The sequence below is a fragment of the Sarcophilus harrisii genome, chromosome 4 (genome assembly GCF_902635505.1).
Source record: "Sarcophilus harrisii chromosome 4, mSarHar1.11, whole genome shotgun sequence".
NCBI lineage: Eukaryota > Metazoa > Chordata > Mammalia > Dasyuromorphia > Dasyuridae > Sarcophilus > Sarcophilus harrisii.
The window spans coordinates 402,639,727-402,658,321 of NC_045429.1; the positions used below are offsets into that span (position 1 = coordinate 402,639,727).

Consider the following 18,595-nt stretch of genomic DNA (forward strand, 5'->3'; position numbering starts at 1 on the left):
TTTAAAAATAATACAAATATGGTTAAAAAAAAAATAGAGCAACTGAGATCAAAAAAGTTTGAGAACCAGTGATCGGATCCAATCTCTTTATTTTATACATGAGGAAACTGAGATTTGTCTAAGTGAAGTGATTTTCCCAAGGTCACAAAGACAGGCACAAAACAATGACAGCAATAACAAGGAATTCCTACTTGCATAATCTTCTAAGGTTTTCAAAACATTTTATATACATTTATCTCATTTAACAGTAAAACTGGGATCAAGCCTTTGTCCTCTAACTCCAAATTTGGTGATTTTTCTTCTTTGTTTTAGTGTAGATCATATAATTTGTGCATGGGCAACATACATTGATCACATCCCTGATTTTTTCCTTTTCTGAAGCCTTCCTTTCTTTGGGCTAAGTATATCTATTTTCAAAATAAAAAAGTCATTTGGAATTGAGAAGTCAACCCACAGCCTGCAATACAGAAAGGAATAAAACAAGAACCATCAATATTTTTGAATCTCAATAATGTCAAAAAGCAAAGCAAACTATCCAGTGTGGATAGATTTATATAATTTACAATGCCATTTCCCCAAACCAAAGATAATATGCGATACATAAAAATGCCACCTGGTCCAGAGATTAGAGAAGAGTTAAAGAGAAGGAAAATATAGTTTGGGAAGAATAGCTTGGGAAGAGAAAACATCACTCAGCTGGGCAGACACCTTTGCTAAAGCATGAATCTACATTTCATCAGAAATTGGGATGTGCTGAAACAGTGCACTAGTCATACATAATTGCTATACTGAGGGGTAAAGGACATAATAGAAAACATCTGATAAAAAATAAGATACTAGAATGTAAGGCTTTGGGGGAAAGGAAGAAAAATCAACAAACAATGAAAGAGAAACAACCTGGCATGTATCTGCATGCAAAGACATTCCTATGACCATAGGAAGTAAAATAAATGAACACTTGATCACAATTTCAACTACTAATCTAGAAAACAAAGCCGTTGGCAAAAATAATTAGTAAACCATGGACATATTTTGCATAACAATGAAGAGATTAGGAACAGGTAGATGAATTTTACTTGCTTAGGGAAATCAACATTGAAAAAATGACAAATTAATGAATTGCTTGCAATGTTCTGAGACCCTCAGATTATAGGTATTAGAGATCTAGAATATATTCCTAATGTATGAACCAAGTGCATTTTTATCAGTGCAATTAATGTCAAGATAGAAATAATGCTGATAAATGGAAGATACTTTTAATGATGGAATAAGGAAAGAAGAGTTAAGGGAAGTTGGTTCTTTGAAACCTTACCTAAATTGCTGATCGCTTAACCTCCACTATTGAAATAGCTGCTAAATTGTCACTTTGCTTCAAATCTCTCCTCTCTCCAATTCATCTTCCACAGAGTTGTAAATAATACTCCAAAGAACAGATCTAGCTATATCACTTTAATACTTAACATACTCCAGAAGCTTCTTATAACCCCTGTGGTCAGATATAAACTTCTCTGTTTGATATTTAAAATCCTTCATACACTGACTCCAACCTACCTTTTAAGTATTATTTTCCATTTATTCTTCTTTATGCACATTTAAACTTCCCTTGCCATTGCTGATGCACAATCTTGTAACTACTCTCTTGGACTTTGGGCAAAGACTTTGCCTTATACCTGTAGTACATCCTCGCCTTCTTTCTGTGAGGGGCAGCTGAGGGATATAGAGGACAGAGTACTGGGCCTTGGGAAGATGTATGTTCAAATATACCATCAGACACTTACTAGCTGTGTGACACTAATCTTAACATTTATATCTACATTTATATAGATTATAATTTCTAGCCCAGTTGATAGTGACTCCCCTGACAGTTTGCTTTGTATTTATTTTTTATAAACTTATGTGTATTATTTCTGCCAAAAGAATATTAGCTCTTTGATGCCATGTCGTACTTAACTTTGTTTTTATATCCCCAACAACTAGTACAGTATCTGATGCTTAATAAATATGTATTGATTTTTGATAACATTTTATTTTTCCAAAAACATGCAAAGATGGTTTTCAACATTCACCTTTGCAAAACCTTGTGTTCCAATTTTTTTTTCCTTCTTTCTTCCCTTTCCCCTCCTCAAGACAGCAAGAAATCTGAAATAGGTTAAATATGTGCAATTCTTCTAAAATGTATTTCCATATTCATCATGCTATAGAAGAAAAATCAAATCAAAAGGGGAAAAATGAGAAAAAAACGTGAAAATTCTGTGCTTCATTCTATATTCAGTCACCATAATTTTCTCTCTGGAAGCATATGTCACTTTCCATTCCAGGTCTTATTGGAATTGCCTTGAATCACCTCATTGTTGAAAAGAGTCAAGTCCATCCAGTTAATCATCACATAATCTTTTTCATATCTTCTTGTATACAATGTTCACTTGAGTCTGCTTACTTCACTCAGTATTAGTTCATGCAACCCTTTCTAGACATTTTTTAAATCAGCCTGCTCATCATAATAATATTCTATTACTTTCATATACCATAATTTATTCAACCATTCCCCAACTATTAAGCATCCACTTAATTTCCAGGTCCTTGCTGTTACAAAAAGGATTGCTACAAACAAATGTACATTGATTGATTGGTTGACTAATAGCCATAAAAACTAGGATTGATAATAATAATGACTAACATTTATATAGTGTTTACTATGCGCCAGATACTATGCTAAATCCTTTATAACTATTATCTCAATTGATTTCCACAACAACCTTAGGAGGTAGGTGCTATTATTATCCCCATTTTAAAAATGAATATATTGAAGCAAAAGGAAGTGTATTAATCAAAAATGTTAAGATTAGTGTCACACAGCTAGTAAGTGTTTGATGATATATTTGAATATACATCTTCCCAAGGCCCAGTACTCTATCCTCTATATCCTTCAGCTGCCCCAAGGACAGATAGAAAGATGGATAATCATAGATAACTTCAAAGTACATAAGGTGTTTTTCTATACAGTATTATGAGTTAAGTAGGGCAAATAACCTCAGAAGATAAAGGCATTGAGGCTCAGAGGATTAAAGCAATTTTCTCAGGCCAAAATGAGAACTGGCAACAGCTAAGAAGCTATATTATTCTGTTCAGGTTCTTATCCCACTTTTATGTCATGAATGCTTTGGATAATCTAAGAAAGCCTATAGAAACTTTCTTAGAATAATATTTTTAAATAATTGAAAGAGATGTTAAATTTCAGTTATTGAATAATGAAAATAAAATGCATTTTTCCCCATGCAAAGTTCAGAAGTCCCTTGAAATCTATGCAGCAGCCCCTTTAAGGAATGAAACAACATATGCAGATATATATACATTATGCTTAGAGGTAGTGTTGTATCATGTAGTACTTAATCCCAATAGCTATCTTTTTCCTTCCCAGAAAGGGGCAAAAATATTTACATCGGGGCCTTTCTTATGCTAAAGGACCCTGTTACAGCAGACAGCTTACTTTTAGGTTAGGGGTAAAATAATGATGATTGAGTTCAGGTGGTCCATTTCTCTAGCGTTTTATAGAATATTTGTTGGACAAAAGCAAAATTACAAGTGTGGCCATAATAGCTCAGAGCCCCCAGTTAGGAAAACTACTAACATTCAAACAGATATTTGGTTTTTTTACTTAATAAAAATCTTTGTGTACCTCCAGCTAATTTGCTTCTTTGTATTTGAAGAAAATTCAGTATTCAGGAGACATATGGGTAAATGGATCAAAGTACATTAAATTTTTTGTTACTGAACAAACAAAGGAGTAGAAGAAGTTGAGGAAAGAGCAGACTATTTTTAGAACTTTCCCCAGTTCTTGAAGAGGTATACTTGAAGAGTATAAACCTTGAAGAGGTTTATATTGTTCCCCAGTACAAACATTATCTTGAGCCCATGTTTTCTGCAAGATGCTTCCCGGAATTTAATGGCCCATTTTGGTTTTTCTTTTCTGCTACAATTCAACTCTCCTTTCAGTTTCTACTTTCACTTAGCTGCTGATTTTTTTCATTTCAATGTATTAAAACTTAGGTGAAGTTGAAGATACCATCTTTCTGCTCCTTCTTTATTCTGCTCTCCCATGCATTACTCAAATGCCCTTCCTGGCTCAACATTATCACAGTCCAAATCACTCTCAGGGCTGTGAGAAAATGTTTTCCCTATAAACTAAAAATTCTAGGATCCCAGTTTGTTTCTCATCTTAGTGTTGCATGTAAAAAAATATAAGGCTTTTTTTTTTTTTTTTTTTTTTTTTTTTTTTTTAAGAAAGGCATTAGAAACTAGAGGAGTAAGAGAAGGCTACTTTTAGGCTTGAGGCTTAAAGCTAGGGATTCTCAATCAGAAGTGAAGATAGAGAGGTATTAGGCAGAATGTTATATAAAAGGAAAAAAATAGTTAAGTTTAACTAGAATTTGCCAAAAAAAGAAGTTTCTGGAGGCAAAAAGAAGCCTCTGGAGCATAAGGAGGAAGTATGTGAAATGGTCAAAATAGTGCTTCAGGAAAATCACCTTGGCAACTGTGTGGAGGTTGAATTGGAGTAGGAAATGATGATGCCTTGAGAATAAATAGGAGACCACTGCAAAAATTCAGGTAAGAGACCATGAAGATAAAACCAGGCAGGTTACTCTATAATTAGAAAAAGAAAATGTATGTGGAAAATGTTATGTAAGTGGAACTGACAAGATTTAGTGAGTGGTTGGTTATAGGAATTGGTATGGAATACAGGTGAAAATAAGTGAGGTTTGGGACAGCTAGGTGGCTCAGTGAATAGACAGCCCTGAAGATAGGAGGACCTGAGTTCAAATCTGAACCTCACACATATAACACTTCCTAGTTGTGTGATCCTGGGCAAGTAACTTAACCCCAATTGCCTCAACAACAACAACAACAACAAATAGGTGAGGTTTCAAATCTAGTTGACTGGAAGATACTTTGAAAAGAAACAAGAATATTTGGAATGAAGAAGGGTGTATTTATGGGGTAAGATAATAAGCTTTCTTTTATATGTTGTTCCTGAAATGCCTGTGACATCATATGAAAGATCTAATATATAGTAGTAATATGGTACTGGGCATCAGAAGAGATACTCTAGCACATATATAGATTAGGAATCATGCATAAAATTAGGTGTGTTGTGTATATATATATATGTTCCTATTGCAAATAATACATTTGAATCCAATGCTATTATTATCTGTGGAAAAGAATAGAAAAATTACTGATAAATTAGATATTATCAAAATCTATCCCAATTTTCAAAAAGAAGATGAAAATGAATCGCAAAAACCATAATTGGTAAGCATGATATCAAACCAAAGCAAAATTCTATAATATTAAATAGTTTAGGATTATTTAGAAAGAAGGGGATGATCCCTGCGAACTAAACTATGCATTCTATTAAAAAAAAAGTGATCTCAAATTATTCTTTCTCTGTGTGTGTCTCTATGTGCTTCTCTACTTTTTCCTCTGTCTTCCTCTGTCTCTGCCTCTCTCTGTGTGTCTTTTTCTCTGTGTGTGTCTGTGTCTGTCTCTCTCATTTTTGAATCTGGTAGATAAAAGAAATGTAGACATCATATATGTGGATTTTAGCCAATCGTTTGAGAGAATTTCATGGTATCTTTGTAGATAATATGGAGAATGCTGATTAGATGTTAATATAGTTACATGTATTCATAACTATATATTAGTAACAAAAAGTGCTACTAATATATTGATGTGAACCTCAGAAAAACTACAATGTAGCACTCTCTATCCTTATTCTGGTAATTATAGTTAATTTTATCAGCAATTTGGATGACTTGTTTATACAAAATTAGGTATGGCACAAAACACAGAGGGATAACTAATATTTATTATGACTATAAGTTTACAAAGTAGGATTGTAGGAATGTAACATCAATCAATAAAAATGGTTAAACACCTATAATGTGCCAGACATTGTGGTAAATGCCAGGAATTCAAAGAGCAAAAAGATTGCTCCTCTTAAGAAGCTCACTTACTAAAGGGGAAAGAAATAGTGTACAAACAAGTTATATACAAAATAAATAAGAAATAATTGACAGAAGGAAGGCACTAGAATTATGAAGGATTGGTAAAATCTTCCAATAGAAGTTGAAATTTCAGCTTCCAAATGAAGGAAGCCAAAGAAGCCAGAAACATCTAAACTATAAAGTTTCACAAAACATTAACTTGTGCAAGACTTCTGGACCATATATGTCAAGTGTCTTTTTCTCTGTGTGTGTCTGTGTCTGTCTCTCTCATTTTTGAATCTGGTAGATAAAAGAAATGTAGACATCATATATGTGGATTTTAGCCAATGGTTTGAGAGAATTTCATGGTATCTTTGTAGATAATATGGAGAATGCTGATGAGATGTTAATATAGTTACATGTACTATGTAAGCAGACAGATGCACACATGGCATGGCATTTTTCTCAACAACATCATCAGAGCATTCCATATCTGTGAAAATGGAATGATTTAGAAGATGGATTATCTGTTTTTGGAAAAGCCAGGAGACCAATGTAATCAGATCAAAGAACAGGAGGATTGGAGGTGAAAGATGCAGTGTAACACTATAAATGTTGATTGTGGTAGGTTAAGAAGAACTTAGAGATAGCATAGTATTTTGGATAAATGATCAACATTAAAATCAGGCATATTTAGGTTCTACTCCCCCTTCTTTTTAATGCATTCTGGCTATATATGTGACTTGACTCTTCACAACTCACCTAATCCCTTAGTGTTCCAAGCAACTGTTTAAAACTATCAGTTATAAAGCAGTTATCCATATTCATTAGTAGAGGGAGTTTTCTGTCAGTAAAATCACATATCCTTTCCAAAAATAACAAACAAACCTCAGACCCCAAACCAATACAAAATAAAGCCACTATGCATAATTTACTCTGTGATAATCTTATAGAGAAAAATACCATATTATGGCTATCATCTGTCTTCACTTATAATCAACCTGATAAATGTTAGCTTTTGGACAAGCTGATGTTTTGTGATAGTTTATAGTTTAAATGGGGGAAATTATGTATACTACACATGTTTTAAAGGATGCTTTGTTTTCATTTTGGAACAATTGAATTTAAATATGAATGAAAAGTTCAAGAACTATTCCCTGATGAAACTATTTCATTGTGACCAGCAATTATAAAGAAATTCCTGCTGAGATTTGACTGCATTCCATTAAACAAATTAGGATAAGAAAACATCTCTTTCACCATATGGAGGTACTCGTTATTACTTAGCCACATTACTGTCTCCCAGTACAGCTTCTCTGGGTAGAATGTAAGCAGAAGGAATATATTAGAATTGAAGTTTGTGCAGAAAGAATGCTAATGGCTGATTTTTCCCTCAGAGTAATAAAATGACAGAAAATGAGAGATATTCCTGAAAAGTCAGTCAAATCCTTAACTTGTTGAAATCCAGTCAGGGAGAAGAGAGGGAAAAATAAAAACAAATGACAGAAGGGACTGAATAAAGGCAAAAAGCAAAAGGCAAAACGAATAGAAGAGCAAAAAAGGCAAAGACTTAGCCTATGGAAGTCTGGGAGATTTGCCTGGAGAGGTGGCCAGTGGAAAAGTATCTTGTAGTTTGTAATCCTACTCCTATTATCCTATAAACTGCTGTGTGACCTTTTGGTGGTAGGCACTCTTTGGTCTTTGTGTAATTGTGTTCCTGCTGCCTACACTATTAATTTGTGTGTCAAGAAGAAAGATTTGGCTTCAGAATGGAGTAAAAGAGAGCCAGGAAAAACAATCTATACAATGACTATGACAATGTAAATGACAAGATCAATAAAACAAAGCCTACTCTGTGAAATGGCAGTGGCCAAAGATAAGAAACTGCACTTCTCTACTTTTAATGGTGAAAGGAGGGACTATGGGGGCACAATACTGAAACATATGCTGGCAGAAATAATTGTTGGGATTTTTGGTTTTGCTTAACTTTTTGTTGTCTCTTTATTACTTGTTGTTTGTTCATAATAATGATGGTGGTGGTAGAGGTAGAGGTGTGTGTTTGGGAAGAGGGAAAGGATTATACCTGAAAATAATGGTTATAATGGAAAAATATCAATAATACTTTTATAATTTTAAAGTAAAATTAATAAAAAATTTCCTTTCCTTCTTATCTTCACATATAGAGTTTTAAAATTGAATTTATCTAACATATTTAAAATTGGTAGTGTTCTCAGATAATTTATATGCACTTAAGTAATTTAGGGAGTCTTATATGGCCTGAACTTGGCAAAGGTTTTTGGCATTTATGATGGGATTTGAGACCTTTAAAGAATAAATATATTCTTTCCAATCTAGGTGGGGAGATTAGGGTTTCCAGGATTGAGAAGAGAAAAGACAAAGAGCAGGATCCCTATTAAATAGCTCCACAAAATCTCAAGAACAGCTTCCATTTCCCGATTTGGTGGAAAATTTTGAATTTACCCTCAAAATTTGTAACACTGTCGTAAAGAGATATTTGGCAATGTGATGAATGCACAATGGATTCAAACAGAAATGTTTTACTTGGAATCATTTTAGAACTGAACAATGGCATTTATTTTATGCTTACTATCTTAATGTTTGGAAAATTTGAATTAGAAATAAAAAATAAACCCATTTGATATCCCAACACCTTTTACCTAGTGGAAGTTAGTATTGGACAAACCAAAAAGAAGACAAACTTATAGCAGTGCACTTCAGTATATCTAAGAAGTTAAAGCAAGTTAAATGACCATCTGTATAAATAAGACCTTCACAAAGGTCAAATGAAATAACCCAGAGCTAAAACTGAATCATGCTGGTTTTTGATGTACTCATTAAGCAACTTATATACAAGAACTACATCTCCAGGTTTATTTTTTAGCAATTCCAACAATTTCATATAAATTACTGCTTTCTTAGATTAATAAAAGGAGAAACAATGAACATAAAAAGGTATTTTTTTTGTTTTTTTTTTTGTCTTAAATTTAAGGAATGCCAACTCCTCCAAGTTATTCACACTAGAAGATAAAATCTGTGCTATTTAGCAGAATGACTCAGACTTACAGATCTGAATCATTATAACTTTTCTAACACTTTCATGTTTTAGAATTGTTTTCAAATGCCATTTTGGTATTTAAATCCTTTTCACTTCCCTGTCAGATTTGTTTTCACAAAAGAAAACAAATATGACCACTAACTTAAAAATGTCTGATCATTATTTTTCAATAGAAAAAGGCAAAACTGCATGTTATTTAACATAGAAAAATGAATTTCTGCCCTCTATACCTTCCTCAATGCTCATCCATTAAGAGGTATTAAAAAAGAATTTCAAAGAGCACATTTTATGGCAGCATTTAGCTTTCCTATCAAATAGGGAGCATCTTCAATACAATATTTTTAGTGAGAAAGACAATGGCTTCACTGTTAGCTGAACTAGAGAGGAAAAATGAAAACAAACAAACCTGCTTAAAACCATTCTAGGAATTGTCTAGGAACAATTGTTCAAGTGAAATAAAGGTCATTTTGTTATCTTTTTCATGCCAATTATCAGTCTTGCTTGAGAATATTGAAGTCACCATTCCTCCTGATTTCAGACAGGCAGAAATTCTGGTACCTCTTTCTCTGTTTTTTTTTTTTTTTTTTTTTTTTTTTTTTTCTGCAGCTGCTTTCTTATTTTCATAACAGGGTTTGAATAGAAGTGTGTCTAATAAAACTTCCCAGAAAAGCCCTTTGTAGACAGTCCCACAGCATACTTTCTACCTTTTCCATCCAGTATGTGAGATCTAAAAAAAAAAGACTGGTGTTCTGCTAGACCCAGAGCCAATCTCCATATCTGAGCCATTATCAGATTGATTACTGTAACAAGGGGATTGAGCTGCTGAGATACTTCAGGTGCTACTTTGAGCATCAGAAGTGTGGCGTTTGATTTCTTTTGCGATTTGTTGATCTGGTTGCTCTTTATTCTGCTTCCAGAAAGAGTTTTCACTTCCTTTGGCTTTAATGTAGTCTTTTGACTGGGTCCAACCCTTCCATCTACCATATGATTTCAGCTTTCTATTTTATTTTATTTTATTTTTTGATCCTGCCACTAGTTTTTCCCATCTTTCACCAGAAGCACACAAATATTACAGATGTTTCCTTGAATGAGTCTCATGCAACCCAAAGCAATTCTGGAAATCCTTCTCACAGCATTTACTGTCAGTGAAACAAGAGCAGGAAGACTTAGCTGTGCAAATACAGCATCCCTCTATATTTTTGTAAATTTTTGGTTTGTGGAAAGCAAACATTTTGTCTTTTTGGCAGTAACCTTCCAAGGGCAACCTTCCATGGTCAGTAATGAGCATGGGGGAGTGCAATGCCCTACAAACCAATTGGGCTCATATCTTCCTAGGCTTGCTCCTCCTGGACTTTGAAATTCTTTTTAAACTAAAAATCCACATAAAAATTTCACCTAATCTTATATATAAAGGTTCTACTTTGACCAAATATTATCTGTGAGATTTGCTGATATGGATATGTGTTGAATGCCTCTCCAAACAAGTAACTTATGTTTGGATCCCAGCTCTGACACTGATTGTATAATCAGGGGAAAATCATTTGATATCTCTAAATCTAATTGCCAACTGAGGTAATTTCTGCTTTTATCTTGTTACTTTCATTCCCCCCTTCATTTTCATAACTTAGGTATCTAAAAGGCCAGGAAATGCTAGACTATACATGTTTGGTCTTCCTATCGCTATCAGCTATCATTTTATATGCGTACTATTCCAAGTAGTTGTTTTTAGGTGGTACTATTTAATGCAAAACAATGAAGTTGAGAATTGGCTAAAAATATATCCCCCATTTTATATGTGAAATAATTGAAACATGGGAAAAGCCTGCTTCATATACTCTGTAAATGTATGTGTGTATGTAGATGTTTGTGTGTACATGTATAGAGTAAATTTTAGTTTCAAGTTTGAGTAAAATGCACAGGCTAAAATTTCTTACACATGATGAAGAAAATAAGAACTGTTATCAGGATGACCCAAACCCCTTAGCTAATGTGATCTAGTTTCTCTTTGATTTTACTCTCTATTGTTATGGGTATTTTGCTAATAGGATTGAGGAAAAAAAAAGACTACAGCACATAGTAAAGGAATATTGTTGTGGTTGTCTTGCTGACTTGAGATTTTTCTCTTTAAATACATTTTGTCTGTATTGCCCGTGTGACAAGCCTCTGGGTAGATATTAAGTGGCAAAATTGTTGTGTGTGTATGTATGAATGTTTGCATGTATTTATGGTTCACTTTGACATTGATTTATATTTCTTTATAGTGCTAACAGTAGGAACTTAATAACTGTTTATTGACAGCCTATAAGTCTGTCCAATATTAACTTCCATTAGGGAAAAGTTCTTGGGATATCAAACTCATTTTGTTTGTTTTTTGTTTCTAATTCAAATTTTCCAAACATTAAGATATTAAGCATAAAATAAATGCTATTCTTCAGTTCTAAAATGATTCCAAATAAAACATTCGTGTTTGAATCCATTGTGCATTCACCACATTACCAAAAACCTCTTTATGAGAGTGTTCCACATTTTAGGGATAGATCTATTTGATCTGCTAGGAACTGGTTTTATCTTTGCCTTTATCTATAATCTCTTTGCCTTTAGTCCTATTAATGAAGCCTGGTTAGTCGATCTGAAATCATCACAAATTTGAACATCTATGATACTTGGGAGTATCATAAATATTCCACCTACATTAATAACCATGTTATTAGTATGTAGTCAAATGGAGAGAATACTAAAAACTTGCTTACCAGTCCTATATCTCTGACTCATTAGCAATGTGACTGCACTACTCACTAAATGTTCTATGCTCTCTATTTCCTTAAAATAAACAAAGAACAAGATGTGGTTCTAGAAGCAGGTTTGAACAACTGTTTCAACTCAAGAGGAAAAATCAAGACTCTTCAAAAGCTGCAGTTTTAGCTATTGAAATTCTTATAATGTAGACTTTGGTTTAAATTATGAATTCTGATGTATCCTATTAGCATTATCAGGGGAAACGTATTGTAGCTATAAGCTTATTTTGAAGAACAGAGAGCAAATCAGATCTTTCTTTTTTCTTTCTTTCTTTCTTTCTTTTTTTTTTTTTTTTTTTTGGTTGTTTTCCCCTTTCTAAAAGTGAAAAGCATGAAGCAATAATCTTTTTTGGAGCAGTTGAGTGGGCATTAACAAAAGAACTGAGGAATCAAAAAGTGGCTTACAGCTGAAAGTTAATATAAGCAATGTCAGGTATGTCTACTCAAAACATCATTACTGAACTTAGAAGATTTACTGCAACTGGCTTGGGCCACCTTTTATATGGTGCAATATTGAAAATTTATGCATAAATGATTTGTCTTTCCCATTAGGTATCATTAGCTATACTTATGATCTTGTAGAACATTTTGGTAATAAATAAAGTTGTTTTTGATCAAATAAGTTAATGTATGTAAAATGTTTTATAAATTCAAAGTGCTATATAAATAATAATTGACATTTATGTGGCCCTTTGCAAGCACTTTATGTATATTTTCTCATTTGAGTCTCATATTCTGTGAAGTATGAACTATAGATTTTATCATTGAATAAAAGGAAACAAAAATTATCACTGTTTTCCAGGACCATGCAAAGTATTGAGGATAAATAAGAAAGGTAACACAGTCACTGTCCTTAAGGAACTTTCATTAAAATAAGGGAAATTGCTCATCTAGAGATGCAACTTATATTCTGGGAATATTCTCAAAGATCTTTCATAGTAACAGGGAAAACTAGACATCTTAGCATTGGTCAAGGAAGGGAATTTTAATCTTAGGAGACATAGAGTAAGTGGAGCATAGGATGATGGCTTTTCACATTATTTGTAGGAATGTTGCTAGTTTTGATCTGATTACTGCTCTCATAGTAAAAAGATAGAAAAGCAGGTTGGAGTTGGTATAAAAACTGGGGCAGACAGTGAGATGCCCGGGGGAATATTTGGTTGGGATATAAAATATAGTCCAAGTCTAGACTATTGTAGACATAGAGTAGGTTAAGGGAATTTGTACTTAGCAATTATAAGAATTTACACTCAGGGCCAAGTTCCAAAACTGATTGTAAAACTGAGTGCACTGAACTTTGTTCATTTGTTTTAATCTTATCAGACTCTTCATGACCTTACTTGGGGTTTCAAAGATACTGGAGTGGTATACTATTCCTTTCTCCAGATTATTTTACAGATGAAGATATTGAGGCAAACACAGTTAAGTGCCTAGGGTCACACAGCTAGTAAGTGTCTGAGGTTAGATCTTCCTAATTTCAATGTGGATGCTCTATTCATAGCTATCTATTCTTGTCAGTTCTAAACATTGCTGTTGTGGGTAGTGGGATAGGGTGAGTTTTCTGCAGCAGGGCAAATAGCAACATAGCCATAGTGATGAATAGATGGAATATATTATTTCTATTATAATTCCCTCACTTGTTTGTGACCTTTCACAAGGAATTTCTTTGTGTATATTTAATGTTAAAAAAAAAAAAAGTACCTGCTGGTGTACCCAAAATAGAAAGTAAGCTCTGTTGAGGTCAGAGACTATTTTATTTCTGTCTTTACTTCTGTGCAAGTCTTCAATGACTTGCACAATAACTAATACATAGGAGCCTCTTAAAATGCTTGCTAGATAAATGAATCTCCACTTTACACATGGCAAAACTGAAGATCAGACAAATTTAGCAATTTAATTTCTCATGAATCTTACCTAGTAAGCATCAGAAGCAAGAAGCTGAATTCAGGTCTCGCTGACTCCAAGTCTGCCATCCTATTCATTTTGTTGAACTTTCTCTCACTACTATCCATTCTTATCACTTGATATCCTGGGACCAGAGTTCAGTATCTAGAGATTAAGCCCATTGGGAACTGATCTCATTCCTGTTCAATCTCTGAGGAGGCTGGTGAGCAGAGATTTAGGTGGCATGTGAATTTTCATAAACAATATAATTAGGATGCTATAAATTTAATCCCAGCAGCTTCAGAAAAGGCTATATCTTTTAATAACTGTGGGCAATCCCTTTGATCCAGCAGTGTTACTACTGGGCTTATATCCCAAAGAGATCATAAAGAAGGGAAAGGGACCTGTATGTGCACGAATGTTTGTGGCAGCCCTCTTTGTAGTGGCTAGAAACTGGAAACTGAGTGAATGCCCATCAGTTGGAGAATGGCTGAATAAATTGTGGTATATGAATATTATGGAATATTATTGTTCTGTAAGAAATGACTAACAGGATGATTTCAGAAAGGCCTGGAGAGACTTACACGAACTGATGCTGAGTGAAATGAGCAGGACCAGGAGATCATTATATACTTCAACAACAGTACTATATGATGACCAGTTCTGATGGACCTGGCCATCCTCAGCAGTGAGATCAACCAAATCATTTCCAATGGAGCAGTAATGAACTGAACCAGCTACGCCCACAGAAAGAACTCTGGGAGATGGCTAAAAACCATTACATTGAATTCCCAATCCCTATATTTATGCCCACCTGCATTTTTGATTTCCTTCACAAGCTAATTGTACAATATTTCAGAGTCTGATTCTTTTTGTACAGCAAAATAACGGTTTGGTCATGTATACTTATTGTGTATCTAATTTATATTTTAATATATTTAACATCTACTGGTCATCCTGCCATCTTGGGGAGGGGGTGGGGGTAAGAGGTGAAAAATTGGAACAAGAGGTTTGGCAATTGTTAACACTGTAAAGTTACCCATACATATAACCTGTAAATAAAAGGCTATTAAATAAAAAAAAAAATAACTGTGGGCAATGTGGTTCAACACTCCATAGCTTCTTCTTTCTTCCCATATTAAAGACAGGATGATAAGCATGTCAATTGATGTGTCCTAGGACTCACCAATGATTTTACAGAATCATAGACCTCTATCGGAGCCCAGAGTCTGTCTAGTTCAAACTCCTCATTTTTCAGTTGAGGAAGACAAAACTTAAGAACCTTAAGTGACTTGACCAGAATCCCCCAGGTACTTGGGATCAAAATGCAGGTGCTCTGGCTCCAGAAAAGAGACTCTTACCCTATACTATATTACTGTTCTCTAGATCCTAGTCTTAAAATCCCTAGCTTTAACAATCTGATCCTGGGACCCAAGACTGACATTTGATTCCTATGGATTACTAAATGTTAATTAAGATCATCACAGAATGTTACAGCTGGAAGGGAACATGAAGTGTGCACAGAAGGATTTACAATTAGCTGCAAATATAACATTTTTACTAGCAGCCTCCTCCCAATTATAGTAGAACATGACTTTTAGGACCAACTTTTTTTTTTTTTTTTTTTTTTTTTTTTTTTTTTTTAAGTTTTCTACCAGGAGTTCTAGTAAAAAATAATTAAAACTTATATGGCACTTTATGGTACATTGAGGTAGATAAGTGATGCAGTGACTATAATCCCATGTCTGTTGTCCTTGAAGCAGACTGTGGTCCCTTTAAGAAACTGAATTTCCTATTGATTTGTGATTCCTTTCAGATTCCCAGCCCCTCCTGGCTGAGGCATTTCAGTTCAGGAAGCCAGGGACTTTGATTCACAAATCCTGGTCACTTCCAATAGGAGATCTGGGCTTGTCCCAGCCCCCATCCGATCTGAGCCAATTTGGGTCTCCCAGCCTCCATTCTGATGATCTGATTGGATTTCCCAACCCCCACCAAGACAAGCAATATAATGAGCTTCCATCAACGAAGGTCTTTGAAGACCTTGGCAGTTCTCTTTACTACCAGGATTTTCTGCCCACTGAGAACTGCATTCTCAGTGCATAACTCCATTTTCCATATATCTGCCTGCTGAATAATATCCTTTTCCAGTGCCATCTTCTCTTTATCCTCACCTATTTCCCTAACCAGACTTTATGCTTCCAATACCCATAATAAACCTCTTTTATCAATCTAGGTTTTTGGGTCTGTAAATTCCTTTATAGAGAACCTCTGCACTGCCAGAAGGGAGTCCTCAAAACTCCCTACCTTTGTGCCAAATCCCAAGGGGTTGCAGGGGAGCTCCATTTGATTCCCTGAACCCTGAACATGCCACTAGACCTCATTTAAGTCCCTGACCAACAGAATCCCTAATTTCATTTTGGGTTCCCCAAATCTATATTTCATCAGTCAAGAAGAATTGAATTCAAATGTCACCTTAGACATGGTCTATGTGACCTCTTGGGCAAGTCATTTAATTACTATCTGTCTCAATTTCCTCAATTATAAAATGGAGACAGGACCTACCACTCCCAGAAAGTTGTGAGGATCCACTGAGATAATATTTGTAAAGGATTTAGTCCAGATCCTGGCACATAGTAGTTGTTATATAAATGTTGGCTACTATTTTTGCTGGTATTATCTTTTGAACTTCACAGCAAATATCATAAGGTATAGGTAGGTAATGCAATTATTTTTCATCTCCATTTTAAAGATGAAGAAGTTAAATTTCAGAATAGTTGTGACTTGCCTATGGTCTCATAATAATTATTAGAATCAAGATCTGAAGTGAAGTCTCTCATCAAAGATTTCCAATACAACATTCAACCCACAATAACATGTTATTACTTTGTGCACTTAAGATTCAGTTTATTTTCAACATTTTTGGGTTATTGTGTAGACACTACTAAAGTAATGTATGAGCATTATATACTAAAGTATATATGAACATACAATTTGAAAAGGCACTTTTTAGCGCATTGTAATTTTCCTTTTAAAAAAAGATAACTTTGAATGTTGAATTTAATACTAAAATTGTCTTCACAAAAAGTTTTTGAAAAAATAATAAAATCAGTTTATTTCTATTGATAGATAAATGCCATTGCATTCACTAGAGTTGAGAAGTAAAGGAATACTGCAATCAGCCTGAACTCTATCTGAAACAATCTTGCATCTTAACAGAGTCTTTTCTCTTTAAATATAATTTGGCATGTTTATTTTTAAAAAAAAGACCAAAGTAAAAATTATGGACTTAGCTAAGCCTATATATTAAAACTTTAAGGTTAAAACAAGAAAAAAAAGGAAAATGGCCATATTGTAAGGTGATTTTGGCTTATCTCTTAACCAAACTTTGAATGGATCAGAGGAAAACAAACAAAAAATACCAACCTTTCTCTTATGTGCCAATTTAGCAGTTGACCTTCACAAATAGCTTTTAAAAAGTGTTCCCTGGTACTTACCCCTTTACTACCATTTTACATGTGTGAAAACTGATATTCAGAGAAGTTAATTGACTTGTTCATGCTCACAGTTATTATAAATAAGAGGAAGGATTCAAATAAAGGGCTTATTGATTCCAAGTTAATCGACTACAGCTTTCCTTCTCACTTATACAAATCACACCCCAATGAAAGTAGATTCAGATTTGAAGCATGATCTTTCCCTTTGCAAAATGTCAGGCTCTGGATCATATTCAAAGATGTCACATGCTTTCCTGTTATGATATATGGGCCTGAACTCATTAGTGATGGATTCCTAGTGGTAGTACAGGTAAAACTTCTTAACTAAGCAAACGTTCCATCATCCTGGCACTGTAAAATGTCATCAGCACTCCCTGAGTAATCCTTTCTTTTCTTTGCTACATTTGGATGATTCAGGAAGGCATTAGAATAATGCCATACCCTTCAGAAGCTAATGGTCAAACAGAAACACCTTGGGAACCCCAGCTTTTGTGTTCAGCAGAGCTTTCTTCTTGCACTCATTATTTACTGGACTTTCTGCCAAATGTGCTAATTGAAGCACAGTTCCATTCATTTGCAATGCAGAATCATAAAAGGGTTCAGTCTCTGCAACAAGACTTATTCTTTACCAGTCCTTCATCTCCTTCACTGGTCCTTATCTTTGAGGTTTCAAAAGTTGGGCAACTTGCCACCCAGTGACAGCATGAAAGTTAATGGAGCTCTAATTCAGGTAATTCCCATGAATTAAAAATAACTTTGGAAAGCACTGCAATTTCATTCAACACAATCAAATGCAGAGTTCACGATAGAACATTTTCCACTTTCAAATATTTCGGGAATTTTAAGCAACATAAAAAGAATGACAAGAGTAGAAAGAATGGTTTCTTTGGTGATTACCAAGAAATCACATTTCTGATTAGTATTTTATTTTTTAGGTCTATCAGTTCATTTTCCTCTATATTGTATAATTTGGAAATGGAGATACACAGATAACAATTTTTAACCATGAAATAAACTCAATTATCTGTTCAAATAGCAACAATATCAAAAAAAGCAATGAGCAATTCATGGAAAATAAAAGTACTTCACTGACAAGTTCTTAATTTACTTTAAAAATAAGCTTCAAGGGGGGCAGCTAGGTGGTGCAATGGATAGAGTATTGGCCCTTAAGTCAGGAGGACTTGAGTTCAAATTCAGCCTCAGACATTTAACACCTTCTAGCTGCGTGATCCTGGGCAAGTCACTTAACCCCAATTGCCTCAGCAAAAAAAAAAAAAAAAAAAAAAAAAAAAAAAAACGAGGATTCTGGGAAGATTGTGAAGTAGATAAGAAAATTCTAAGGTCTACAGTTGAGTTGTCCCC

The 18,595-nt window shown here is 34.2% G+C and overlaps 1 protein-coding gene and 1 pseudogene across 1 annotated transcript in view; both read right to left on the minus strand.

The window, feature by feature from the left end:
• OLFM3 (olfactomedin 3) overlaps window positions 1–18,595 on the minus strand; it is a 279,241-nt gene that overhangs the window by 171,371 nt on the left and 89,275 nt on the right. The window lies entirely within an intron of this gene.
• LOC116423397 lies at window positions 8,153–11,297 on the minus strand (annotated as a pseudogene).